The sequence below is a fragment of the Lycium barbarum genome, chromosome 3 (genome assembly GCF_019175385.1).
Source record: "Lycium barbarum isolate Lr01 chromosome 3, ASM1917538v2, whole genome shotgun sequence".
Taxonomy (NCBI): Eukaryota; Viridiplantae; Streptophyta; class Magnoliopsida; order Solanales; family Solanaceae; genus Lycium; species Lycium barbarum.
The window spans coordinates 93561745-93572483 of NC_083339.1; the positions used below are offsets into that span (position 1 = coordinate 93561745).

The 10739-nt window shown below is 42.9% G+C and overlaps 1 long non-coding RNA gene across 1 annotated transcript; it reads right to left on the reverse strand.

Moving 5' to 3' along the window:
* Window positions 1-1676: 1676 nt before the first annotated feature.
* LOC132633950 (uncharacterized) lies at window positions 1677-4299 on the reverse strand. The gene is made up of 3 exons (XR_009579964.1): window positions 4088-4299; window positions 3104-3150; window positions 1677-1962 (listed from the first exon to the last, which is right to left on the reverse strand). It is a non-coding gene; the product is annotated as an uncharacterized LOC132633950 (long non-coding RNA).
* Between the last annotated feature and the right edge of the window lie 6440 nt (window positions 4300-10739).

Below are 10739 nucleotides of genomic sequence, written 5' to 3' on the forward strand. Positions count from 1 at the left end.
TGGGACTTGGGTTGGGAAGTCAGTTTTGAGGTATCGGGAGTTGACTCGGTCAATGAGACCTCCGTTGGAAATTTCGAGGCAACGAGTGCGTTCATAGTGCGTTTTTATGTATAGATGCATATCTAGTTTGTGAGCAGGTAGCCTCAGGTGATAGTCGAGATTTCGGGTTGAGTTCATGGAAGTTGAGTTACTTTTCCGGTTTCTGGATTCCGCTTCTGCAACACCAGGGCCACGGCAGCCGTACCGTAGAAACGGTGGCCCTACCGCTATAGAGTCCCTACGTATTTTCTGGTAGACGCTGAAGTGGGACCGTTATAGTGGTCTGTCCATCGCTATAGCGGGTGATGGGCAGTAGCTGGCATTAAATCAGTGTTAAAACCCCAAGTCCTTCATTCATTTCCTATTCCGAAACTAGACTCATTTGGGAGCATTTTGTCACGACCCGACTAGGGGCCGTGACGGGTGTCACGACCCAGCTAGGGGCCACGACGGGTACCCGGAGCTAGTTACCGAGCACCGCTCATTCTACTACTTATCTTGTTCATTTGATACTCTTTTATAAATTATACATACCAATTGTAGGAAAATCATATTTAATCGAAACATAAATACTTTATATACATTTGCCCCTTGGCCATCAAAATAATATACATACATGTGAAAACATCTTGTGAGACCATCTAACCCACACTGTGTATCTACGAGCCTCTACTAATATAATGAATACATGGACGGAACAAGACTCCGTCATGCCCAAAATATGCATATATGAATTTACATCAAAAGAATAGTCATAAGCACCTCCGAACAATGGAGTGCTATCTATCAGCTGACAGCTACTGAGGACCTGGGCCAAGCTCTCCTCCCTGTCTACTTGTGGGCATGAACAGAGCGTCTGAAGAAAGGACGTCAGTACGAATATTGTACCGAGTATAAGAGGCATACATAATGAAAGGAGACATCTGTAATATGGGAATAACATCAACATGAGACATATGGATCTGACTGATAATCATAAACGAAGTAATGCATGCTATCTTACTCATACTCATCATCATAACATGTATGCATCATGTGCAAGCTGCCCGTCCATGTCGGAACGGTGTGATAATCAATAATATTAGCCCGCGTCCAGGCCTCCCGCGTCCGGGGTACCATCTCATGCCGCCCACTAGTGGTGTCTGCCCACGCCCGTAGGTCGTGGTGTATCCATATCGCCGCCGGCCGAAGCGGTGTCTGCCCGGCCAACTAGGCCCGGTGTGAAATGCTCATAGTAATATGCTTATCATAAAATACTTATCTTACCATAATGCGTATATAAGACTCATGATCAACTTTACTCTATCGGGGTGACGTATGGTCGTGATCCCCCGATTACATTATGGAACCATCATGGACATTCCGCCTCACCTTGAAAGGACTAGTACATAAGGTGAGTATAGGCAAGGAATAACATCATCATCATTCGAGTGTCATCATATCGCATAACTTATCTCATATAGACATTCATAGGCATAAGGTTTTAACTTCTTAGAATGCAAGAACTCATGAAAGGAATAGGTTGCCACACCCCAATATCCCTAGGGTGTGATGGGCACCCGACGCTTGCCTAGGGTCGAGCGAACCCTCAGACTTTTGCTGCACATAAAATCACATCAAACTTTTTAAATCAAACAAGGTAAAATACATAGTAATTTTTTTTGAAATATTCTTTCTCGTAGCTTCCAAGCCGAACAAATCTATGATCATACAAAATTCAGTACATGACACAAACCGACACATCGGCTGACGGAGCCGCTTACAAATTGACAACCAATACCCACGACGCTGTCTGCAAAGTCTCTAACGTAGTCCAGAAAGCATAACATACAAACCCTGACTCGGCAGCACTCCGGGAACAAATGGAGCTTGCCATCTGCACTGGAACATCTTCTATACTGCCTTCAACTCACCTGGGCGTACCTGCGCGGCATGAAACGCATCCCCCGAAGAAGAGGGGGTCAGTACGAAAGATGTACTGAGTATGCAAAGCATGAAGTACAGAAAATGAAGTCATAACCGAAGTAAAATGTACAGAAGGTGAGCACAATAGCCAGAATACCAAAGTGTTGCATCTGACGTACAAATCATACATAAGAGGTTCCGGAAGACAAATACGGCAATCAAAATGCCAAAATACTTTGCTTTCTTTTGAAAAACATTTCCGTCTCATACATACAGAAAATCAAACACACAATTACCGCGGCCAAAAGTCCAGCGGTCACTATCACACATACCGCGGCCAAGTATCCAGCGGTTGACGTCACAAATGCGGCATACCGCGGTAAGAATCCAACGGTCAATGTCGCACACACTGCGATCAAGAATCCAGCGGTCAACATCACAAATGCGGCATATCGCGGTCAAGAATCCAGCGGTCAATGTCGCACACACAGCGGTCAAGAATCCAGTGGTCAACACCACACAGTGCGCACAATAATAAAACCGGCCGGGACTAGGCGAAAGAAGTAATAACAGAATGCACGAGCGGAATCGTAAATAACCATATGCATACAAATCTCTTACCACAACCCAATAGGATAATCAGAACGAAGTGTTAGTTCAAAACCGGAACAACAGTCAACTCAGACTTTCTTCCAAGTATCACTCGGGAACATATTAAATCGAACTTTAGAAATCATAAGTATACGAATCGTCGTTTCAGACTTCAACAGATAAATACATAATCACAACGAACTCGGAACAATGGTCAAAAGTTTTTCCTTAATTATAATACGGAATGAACCAAATAGAACAACACAAGTAGGTCTCGGGGATTGTGGGCCCACCTCGGGTCAAGTCGAGGCGACGGACGTAAATTATGAACATTAGACTCTATGGAGTCATCCAAGAAAGTTTCAAAGCAATCCGAATACGCTTGTGGAAGTTATGGATGTTTAGACACTTTTCCAACAAAACATAAGAATTATAGTTCAATTACATTGAACGAATAGTATTCAAAATCAAACTCAGGTTTCGATGAACAGAATTGTTCCCAAGGCTCAAGTCTTGACCTAGTATACCTAGGACATGCCAAAAGAAGGAAAGGGTGAGCTTTACATACCTGTGCCGCGCCCTACTAGCTACGCTTATCCGTCCAAACTTGCTAGTCTACATTCAAAAGAATTCATCCATTCATTAGTTTCATTATCATATACTTGCCTTAACCTTTCAAACACATTCACTTATATTCTGCCGGAATTTCGGCAGCATCTCCCCTGTAAATATACCGACCCCGAGAATATGGCTCGGCCCCAAATCAACAATAACAAACCCGAGAATTCAACTCGGCCAAACCAACAACAATACTATCAATATCCATAAGTGATTCAAAACGTATTCTAACATTAATAATGCCTTTCTACACCATTCGACAACATTTCATTTATTATCCAAATAAACTACATGCGATCAAGTTCATATCAATGCTCACAAGTTCAAATACCAATTCAAGATCATTACATTAAGATTCAAGAACGTTCCCACCAATCCGCTCAATGATCAAACAAGCCAAATTACACACACACACACTTACTCGAAATTGCTCCAATTCGACAAGAACGTTGCTAACACAATTCTTTCTTCCACATTCATACATTATGTCAACAATACATACGTTTACAACTTCATTTTCATAAATTCAAGAAACCACATCGAGATTACATTACCTTCCAGTTCATCCCACAAAATTATAACCTTAACTTGGATTATTAAAACTTCATTTTACATCATAGAACTCACAACGACGACAACCAAAATACTACATCACATTAGTCCCACATGCCTACACCAAATCAGCCCATTCTCGGCCAACACCACAACACACACATCCCGTGATTTTCATTCATTTTCTACACATTACAACACCACATAATCATGCTAAATACACTTAGTTCATCATTCCTACACATTACACACAACACACGGCCAAACAACACTTCACACGGCTCAACTTGAGCATGCAATATTTCATGAATTCCCATCATTTCTACATTCAATAACATACATAAACCATTCATAACACATAAAAGAGAAGGTTAAACCTCACCTTCTTCTTCAACTTTTCCTCTCGGCTAGCTTGATGAAACGCAACAACGAGCGGTTTTCTTGCTCTAACAACTACTCCACGTTGACGAGGACCTTCCAATTGATATGAAAGCTTGAAGAAACAATTTTTTCATGATCAATATAATAGGGCTGGTTTGGCCAGCCCTCTTGGCCGTTTTTCTCCTTCTTCATTTTTTTTCTTCTAGTTTTTTGAAGTTTCTAGGAGATCAATTGATGAAGATGACTAAGTTGTCATCTTATGTATACATTTAAAATTAATACATGTGGCCTATGGCCCACATGTCACATGCAAGGCCACATGACCATTTTTTTTTCATGAAATAAGACTTCCAAAACTTCACTTTTGGCCCCCAAATTCTTCATGAAATATCTAACTTCCCATAATACATTTTTCTAGAGTTTTCTTCCATTTTCTTGAATTTTCTCAAAAATAAAAGATGACTTATTTTGTCATCACTTCTTTTCTCCTTTTTTTTTTGTCACATGACCAATATGGTCCCCTTTTGGAACTTTCTTGAACCCTAGGTGAAATTCCCGTTTCGCAGATCGACTTTCCTCGATATTACCATTTTCCCCTAACATTCCACATTATTTCCATTGGTCATTTTGTGAATTTCTCTTTTTGCCCTTAACCTCTCTCAATATTTCCATACTAATAGTAGTCATAAATAATATTTGTGACAACTCGTATATTAAAATAATTTTTGAAAATGGTCTCGCCCTAAATTTTCCACGACGACTTTGGAATTTCCAAGCGTACAAGATACGGGCTATAACATAGGTATTCAAGTTAAAGGATTCATGCCTTTAGAAAGAAGGACTAGCCTCACATACCTTGGTCGTTTAGCTAAGATATCGCTCACTTGTTCTCCGTCGATATCACGTCGTTACCTTCATAAGAGAATTCGTATCAACATTAGTAACTGACTATAAGAACGTATCGCTAATTCTAGGAGAAGTCGGACAACACTTCCTTCGCTCATACTACTTTTCTCACGTTCTATATCAACTCCCAATATTCATAATATTATTCGCAATATCATAATCGACAATCGTCATTTACGTGCGTTTGGCAAAAACTCACCATTTTGCCTCCAATTTTCCCTTATTTCTACTTCTAGCTCATCCTTGCGTTTTCATGCATTTAATGCTTGTTTCATGATATAAACATCATTTATAACGTATTATTACTCACAACACTTCAATATTCATAGTCCAATTCCACTATCATTCATTTATGTCACTATTCACTCAATAATGACCCATTTCTATGTTCTTCTACATTTCAAGTGTCTAAGCTTTCCAATACTTCAAACAACATGGAATAATCATGAAACTTACCTTGGATGATGGTTGAACAATCCTTAGAAGATCCTTTGATGTGTTCTTACACTTACTTTTATGAATTTGATTTTGATAATCTTGATATCTCCTTTGATTCTCTTGAATTCTTGTGGAGGAAATATTTGGAGAGTTCTAGAATGTCTCTTGAGGTGTATGGCTGAAAATGAAGTGAATGAGGCTTAAGTCCCTTTTAAAAATCACAAAATCTGATTTTTAATGAATTCTTGTCGGGGTGAACAGTGGTCGTAAACCACCATATACAGACCGTATTTTGATTTACGGTCCGTCCACTGTGGTCGTTTTTAAGCATTCCAAAAATAGAGAGTTTGGCTGGTGGACATGGTAGTTTACGACCTGGTTTACGGTCCGTAAACCAGTTTACGGACCGTAAACTGGGTCGTATTTAACCATATTCAACATTTACAGAAAGTTTATATTTTTGACAAGCTGGAGGACGACTGCACTATACGGTCCGTAAATAAAATTAAAACATACATACCTTACACCATCGACGTCTCATCTTGAATATCTTCTGGGGATTGGAACAAATAGGGGTACATGGATTCCATCTTCTCCTCCGCTTCCCAAGTCATTTCTTCCCGATTATTGTTCCGCCATAGAACTTTGACTGAAGCAACCTCTTTATTCCGAAGCCTTCGTACTTGTCTATCCAAAATGGCAATAGGCATCTCCTCGTATGTTAGCTCCTCTGTTACTTGCACATCATCAATCGGTACTATTCTTGTTGGGTCTCCAATACACTTCCGGAGCATCGAAACATGGAATACTGGATGCACGGATTCGAGCTCTGAAGGAAAGTCCAATTCGTAGGCTACTCGACCCACCTTGCGAATGATTTGGTAGGGTCCGATATATCTGGGACTTAGCTTTCCTTTCTTGCCAAATCTCATCACTCCCTTCATCGGCGATACCTTCAGGAACACCCAATCGCCCACCTGAAATTCCAAATCTCGTCGGCGATTATCTGCATAAGACTTTTGGCGACTTTGAGCTGTTAACAGTCGGTCTCGAATCACTTTAACCTTTTCAACTGCTTGTTGGACCAAGTCGGGGCCTATCAATTGTACTTCTCCGGTTTCAAACCATCCAATTGGAGATCTGCATTTTCTTCCATATAAGGCTTCATACGGGGCCATTTGAATGCTGGAATGATAGCTGTTATTATAGGCAAATTCAATAAGAGGCAAATGCTCATCCCAATTACCGCCAAAGTCCAATACACATGCCCGTAGCATATCCTCTAAGGTCTGAATAGTGCGCTCGGCTTATCCGTCAGTCTGCGGATGGAACGCCGTGCTGAGCTTAACTTGGCTACCTAGACCTTCTTGGAAGGACTTCCAGAACTTGGCTGTGAATTGTGCCCCTCTGTCTGTGATAATGGCCAAAGGAATACCGTGAAGTCGTACAATCTCCTTGAGATACAATTTAGCATAATCCTCCGCTGAATATGTGGTTCTAACAGGGAGAAAATGAGCTGCTCTCGTGAGTCTATCCACGATCACCTATATAGAATCATACTTCCCTCGCGGACGGGGTAATCCCCCCACAAAATCCATGTTAATTTCTTCCCATTTCCACATAGGAATTTCCATTGCTTGCAATAACCCTCCTGGTTTTTGATGCTCGGCCTTCACTTGCTGGCAATTCGGACACTGTGCTACAAATTCTGCTATGTCTCGCTTCATGCCATTCCACCAGTATACCAATTTGAGATCGTGGTACATCTTGGTTGCACCTGGATGAATAGAATACCGGGAATAATGTGCTTCCTCTAAAATCCGTTGGCGCAAGTTTGCCACATTCGGTACACATAGCCGGCCTCGATATCTAAGAACCCCTTCTATGGAAACTTCGAATGGAGACTCTTCCTTTTCCTGAGATAGATCTCGATAATGGCTTAACTGAGGATCTTCATTTTATCAGTCCTTCACTTCTAGATTCAAGGATGAAACTGTGGGATCATTGACGCTAATACCTGCATTTCCTGAATCAATGGGTCGTACGCCGAGACTTGCTAACCGATGGACTTCACGAACCATTCCGGAGGAACTCCACATAAACTACCCATTGATCGGCCGCTAAGTGCATCTGCAACTATATTCGCCTTCCCTGGATGATATAGAATGTTCACATCATAATCCTTCAGTAATTCTAACCATCTCCTTTGCCGCAGGTTCAACTCCTTCTGTTTGAAAATATATTGAAGGCTTTTGTGATCCGTATAGACGTCCACGTGCACACCATATAAGTAGTGTCTCCATATTTTCAATGCATGAATGACCGCAGCTAGCTCAAGATCATGAGTGGGATAATTCTGTTCATGTTTTCGCAACTGTCTCAAAGCATAAGCAATAACTTTTCCATTCTGCATCAACACGCATCCTAATCCCACACCGGAGGCGTCACAATATACTACATAGCCATCTGATCATTCTGGAAGTGTTAGCACTGGCGCTGAGGTCAGCCTGTTTTTCAACTCTTGGAAGCTACGCTCACAGGTATCACTCCACTGGAATTTAGCCGACTTCTGGGTTAACTTTGTCAATGGGGATGAAATAGATGAGAAGCCCTCTATGAATCTTCGATAATAACCTGCCAAACCCAGAAAAATACGAACTTCTGTAGGCGTCGTAGGCCTTGGCCAAGTCTTCACAGCTTCTATTTTCTGAGTGTCAACTCGAACACCATCATCTGAAATAACATGACCCAGGAATGCAACAGAATTAAGCCAAAACTCGCACTTCGAAAACTTTGCATACAGATCTCAATCTCGAAGAACGCCAAGAACAATTCTTAGATGATCTGCATGTTCTGATTTTGTGCGAGAGTACACCAAAATATAGTCGATGAACACTATCACAAAAAGGTCCAAGAACGGCCTGAACACATTATTCATTAAATTCATGAACACTGTCGGGGCATTCGTCAATCCGAACGACATTACTCGAAACTCGTAGTGACCATATCTTGTCCTGAAGGCAGTCTTGGGAATATCTGCTTCCCTAATTCTCACCTGATGATAACCCGATCTCAGAGCTATCTTGGAAAACCATTTAGCACCTTGCAACTGATCGAACAAGTCGTCAATTCTAGGAAGGGGATATCTGTTCTTCACCGTCACTTTGTTCAACTGCCTGTAGTCGATGCACATTCGTAGCGATCCGTCTTTCTTCCTTACGAACAAGACTGGTGCTCCCCATGGCGAGGAACTAGGCCTTATAAACCCCTTATCAAGTAAATCCTTTAGCTGTGCTTTTAGCTATTTCAGTTCTGCTGGAGCCATCCGATACGGAGGAATAGAAATAGGCTCGGTGTCTGGTAGTACATCAATAGCAAAGTCGATCTCCCTTTCTGGAGGAAGGCCTGGTAACTCGTTGGGAAACACATCTGGGAATTCATAAACTACCGGGACAGACTGGAAATTTGGCACCTCCGTTTCCGTGTCATGAACCCGAACTAGATGACAAATATAACCCTTGGCTATCATCTTCCTCGCCTTAAGGTAGGAAATAAACCTACCCTTTGTATTACCATTCCACTCGAGTATGGGCTCTCCCGGAAATTGGAATCGAACTACCTTTGTTCGGCAACAAACATTAGCATAGCATAATGCCAACCAGTCCATACCCATAATTACGTCAAAATCTATCATCTCAAGTTCAATTAGATCAAACCTTGTCTGACGATCACCTATAATGACTACACAGTTCTGATATACTTGCCTCGCTATTACAGGATCACCAACCGGAGTGAATACCTCGAAAGGTTTAATTGGCTCAGGTCTTACCCCAACACAATCAGCGATTTACGGAGTAATATATGAGAAGGTAGAACCTGGATCAATCAGAGCATATACGTCACGGAAACATATGGTCAAGGTACCTGTGACAACATCTGGGGAAGACTCAAGATCCTGTCGCCCAGCTAGAGCATACACACGGGGCTGAACCGAACCTGAAGTAGATGCTCCCCCTCTACCTCTGCCTCTACCTGCTGTAGTCTGAGGAGTCTGTGCTGTCGGGCGTGCTGAAGAAGAACCCGCTGCTGAACCTGTAGGCTGAGTCCCAGCTCTATCTCTTGCTGAGGAGAAATCTCTCATCATGTGACCGACTTGTCCGCAAGCATAACAAGCATCCGAACCCTGACGACACTGTCCGGAATGTAATTTGCCACACTGGCTACACCGCGGCACTGGAGGTCTCCTCTGGCTAAAGTCTCCCCTAGGCTTCGAATCTGAGGCCCTCGAACTCTGCCCCTGGCCTGACTAAGTAGAACGATCAACCCTCCTATATGAGAATCTAGGAGGTGCACTAGTCACTGACTGACCTGAGTGCCTTGAATATGTCTGTCTCGGTCCCCCTCGGTACTCACTGCTCTCCCCCATAGACCTAGCCCTCTTACCTTGTCTTCTGTCACCCTCACGATCACTTCTCTATTGTCGTTGTCGTTCCTCGAGGTTCTGAGCATGGGCCTGTATCCGGGAAATATCCATCCCGTCTTGCAAAGAGGCTGTCAGGGAATCTCTGAACAAGTGTGGTCCTAAACCACTCACAAATCTATAGACTCGGTCCCCCATGTCAGCCACCATAGTCAGAGCATACCGGGCCAATGAGTTGAATTGCATACTATATTCTCGGGCACTCATGCTTCCTTGTTTCAAATTCAAGAACCTGTCCGCTCGAGCTCGGCGGACTTCAGGTGGCAAGTAGTGACGAATAAAGGCATCTACAAACTCTTGCCACACGGGAGGTGGTGCATTCTCCCCTCTTGTTATCACCCAATTCTTATACCATAGTACCGCCACGTCGCGAAGTCTATATGAGGCCAACTCTACAGCTTCAGTCTCAGAAGCATGCATAAGTGTTAACGTCCTCAGCATTTCATCGATAAAACCTTGTGGGTCCTCATCCGGCTTCGACCCGAAAAATTCTGGAGGATTTAGAGTAAGGAAATCACGGGCTCTTGTACTAGCTGAACGATGACTTGGGCCCGCATTCTGTCGTTGTGCCTGAGCGGCAACCAACTGCGTCAATAAATGTATAGCCTCGGACACTTGTTGACCCGAAGCACCCGGTGGAGGAATCGGAGCTGAGGCTCCTCCCTGCTCTTCTACATTGGGCACGGCCTCACTTTGCGATTCACTTTCCTCTACCCCCGTCGGAGGCTCCCTTTCTGGCCGCTTCTTCGTCATAGCTTTGCCCTTCTGTGCAGCTGTAGCTTTTCCTTTCGGCGGCATTTTTCTGAAACCATAACGCACTTTTAGGGAT